The sequence below is a fragment of the Pyrus communis genome, chromosome 3, assembly GCF_041283825.1.
Source record: "Pyrus communis isolate YQ-2024b chromosome 3, ASM4128382v1, whole genome shotgun sequence".
Taxonomy (NCBI): domain Eukaryota; kingdom Viridiplantae; phylum Streptophyta; class Magnoliopsida; order Rosales; family Rosaceae; genus Pyrus; species Pyrus communis.
In genome coordinates this window covers 30,415,504-30,419,008 of record NC_142567.1, presented here as the reverse complement: position 1 = coordinate 30,419,008, position 3,505 = coordinate 30,415,504, and the positions used below count along the sequence as shown (strand labels likewise).

Genomic DNA, 3,505 nt, shown 5'->3' with positions numbered 1-3,505 from the left:
GCCCAAAGATGACATTGTATGTCGTTGGGCAGTCAACCACCAAGAAGTTAGTGGTGATTGTGGTTGTGTACAGGCCTGTACCGATGGTGAATGATAAATGTACGCTCCTTAAAAGTTGCACGACATCACCAGAGAAGCTTATCAGAGGAGAAACCGAGTGATCGAGCAAGTGTTCAGCTACATTAAGTGTTTTGAAAGCTTTAGCAAACATGATATTGACCGACACCCCCATGTCTACCAGGATTCGTCGTACGTCAAAGTTGGCTATGTGTGCCTCCACAATCAGTGGGTCGTTGTGAGGATAGACGATACCTCTTTCTTCCTCAAGGTTGAAACATATTGGATCCCAATTAGGCTTTTGATACTTGCCTTCCCTGATGTCTTCCACGTGAAACACTTGGTGGCCAGGCTTCTACATTCATTGTTTTTCATGGCCCTGTTGGAAGATTCAGATATGGGTGTGCCTCCGCTTATGGAATATATCACATTCACTTGGCATTGGTTGCGGTTATCCCTTTGAGGGTGAATGAGGAACTGGTCAATTTTTCCTTCACGTGCCAAAGCTTCAATATGATCACAGAGGGTGATACATTTCTCGCCGTCATGGCCATTATACTCGTGGTAACCACAAAACATGCCTGTGTTCTTCGTGGACTTGAAATTTGGCTCCCTCGGCCTTGGCTTTGGTATCAAGTAAGCTATACTAGGGTAAATGGCCGTGCATGTGGCATTCAAAGGTGTGTATGTATCATACCTCGGGGTAGGACCATTCTTGACACGTGTTTGGCCCACTGCATTGATCGCCTAGGGACGGGTATTATCGTGGTGATACCTTTGGTTATCGCGATAGCGCCCCTTACTCTTTTTATTAAAATGAGACTGGTGATGATATAAGTCTTTCCTCTTACCTTGAGAATGATATGCCTGTTGACTTGGCGAGGTATTAGGTAGGGCAGGGGGAAGCGTCGTTGCTGTTTGGAAGGTTGAGGTATTCTCATTCGGTTGGATTTGGCTTCCACTCCCCATTTGCTGATAAGGGATGGCTGTAGGGGGTTTCCCTTGATATGTCCTTGCCTCGGCGGAGGCATGGTTATAAGCCTGTGCCATTACCTCAGAGTAAGTCTTCCAAGTGTTAGCATTGATCATGTACTTGAAGAAACAGTCGCGTAGGCCTGCCGTGAAGGCTTTAAGGGCGGTCTTGTCATCTGCCTCAGCGCAACGAGAATACTCATTGCTGAAGCGGCGGCATACTTTTGTAGTGACTCATCTAGCTTCTGGCGAATAGTATACAAGTCATCTGCGAAATGCAAGCGATCTGTCTGGAATATGTGTTGAGAGACAAATAGTCTCTTAAGTTCCTCAAATGAGTCTACTGTCTCAGGTGGAAGACGACAATACCAATTCAGAGCTCCGCCAGAGAGGGTAAAGGGGAAGAGAAGACATTGTTCTTCGTCAGTGTGCATCCGGTATGCCATGGTGGACTCAAAGAGGTTTAGGTGTTCAATCAGGTCCTCCCTTCCAGTGTAGAGTTGTAAGCCAAGCTTCTGCTTTGTCTTTGCTTGGAGAGGGTGTCGATGATCCTCCTTGTAAGAGGGCCATGCCTAGGTTGGTTCCAGTCAGGTATTTCGGCCTGGCGTTCGGCCTTCAACTTGTTTACTTCCTCAAGGAGTTGTAGGACAAGGGGGTCCTGAGTGGAGTCACGTACTGCTGGATCCTTCTTCCGTAAGTCTCCATCACCTCTTGGAAGTAGGAAAGCTTGGTCAAGGGCATGAGATTTTTCTTTGGACTCACTGTACTGACTTCCAGGGCGAGCCTGTCGAAACGCCCTCGAGTCATCTGTACCTTCATATTCCTCTAGGACATGTCGCTCATTCCCTAGATTGGTAATTGGTTTGGGGCATGGAAGAGGACCGAACCTTTCAGAAACCCTTGGATCATTGACCTTCGAGCTTATGTGGATGGGGTTCTCTCGACGTTGCCTCAGGAAGTCCCGACAGTCGCGATAAACGACTTTTGATCCTTCTACTCCTTCTGCAAGAAGGTGCCTTCCTCTACTTCTCCTACTTCGGGTTGAAGCAGCTAGGTCGAGAGAGGTCTCATGTTGATCAACACCTTGATGAGTAACTCGCTCTCCATTAAGGATATCCATGTTGAAGGCAGGTGATTCCTCGTGTTGGGGGGCACCCAGGTGGTGGTTGACTTCCCCGAGGGCGATGAGTTCGTGTGTTTGAGTATGCCTAACTTCATGGAGCATTCCGAAGAGCTTCTCATACTGCTCCTGGAGGATCTCATTCTTTATTGCTATCTTGTTATTCTGAGCCTCTAGCTCATCGACTTTAGCCTGAAGAGTAAACCTTTTTCGTTCCTTCTTTCGTTGATTTGCACTAAGTGCGAGGGGGATGTCGTTCTGCGTGCTGTGGCTCCCTTCACCCCTCATGTTGGAAAGGGGTATCTGGTCGAAAGAAAGTGTGCGAATGGTGGAAACCAGCTTGACAAAGCTGGAGAGGGTAGGAATAAGTACAATTCCCACATACGGCGCCAAATGTTGATGCACAAAATCGGCGAGAACTTTGGTACAACAAAAAGTGTGAGGTTTATGACCTTTGCTAGGTTGCTCTGGTCATTAGTGTAGATAAGTATGTAAATGAATAGAGACAGGGAAGCAAACAACACAAGATGTATGTGGTTCACCCAGATTGGCTACGTCCACGGAGTAGAGGAGTTCTCATTAGTTGAGAAGGGTTTACATAAATACATAGGTTCAAGCTCTCTTTTAGTGAGTTCTAGTGAATAGTTTAGTACAAATGACATTAGGGATTATTGTGGGAGAATGATCCCTTTTTATAGAAGAGAGTTTCTAGCTTTGTTCTGACATTGACACGTGTCGTGTTGTGATTGGCCTCTGATATCGACACGTGTCGCGCTGTGATTGGCTTCTGATACCGACATGTGTCGTGTTGTGATTGGCCTCCTGGTTGGAGGAAAAGTCTTGTGGGTCCTTGACAGTATGATGTTGACCGGTGCTTAGTAGTTTTGGGATTGGTCAAGTATGGTACAAACAAAATTCATAAGTTGAGATATGATATTGTAATATTTAAAACATGAGATATAAGATTGTGTTACGACTTATAATTGAAGTAATTTTGTGTAATTTACCCTATTTAATACAAGCCTTTCCAATAGTGACAGACCCTTTATTTTGATATAAGCTATAACAATAAATAATAGATATACACATAAACTCTGATAAGATGGATACTGGGTGTAGATATGAAACCAGTTGCATATATTATCTTTTTAAATCAAAACATGCTTTCTTTTGAAATTAATCAATTCATGAACTGATGAGCCGATGCCATATTTAGACAACCTTTGCCCAACAGCTTTTATAATAAAACATGCAGTAGAAAAGGTATCCATATAAGCATATTAGTCTTTGGCATTCGACCATCAGCTTTTATATATAACAGATTAAAGAAAGCATATGCATAAAACTAGCCCTAAA

The 3,505-nt window shown here is 44.4% G+C and overlaps 1 pseudogene; it reads right to left on the bottom strand.

Moving 5' to 3' along the window:
- Nucleotides 1-282: 282 nt before the first annotated feature.
- On the bottom strand, nt 283-2,437 carry LOC148698315 (uncharacterized; annotated as a pseudogene).
- Nucleotides 2,438-3,505: the final 1,068 nt, after the last annotated feature.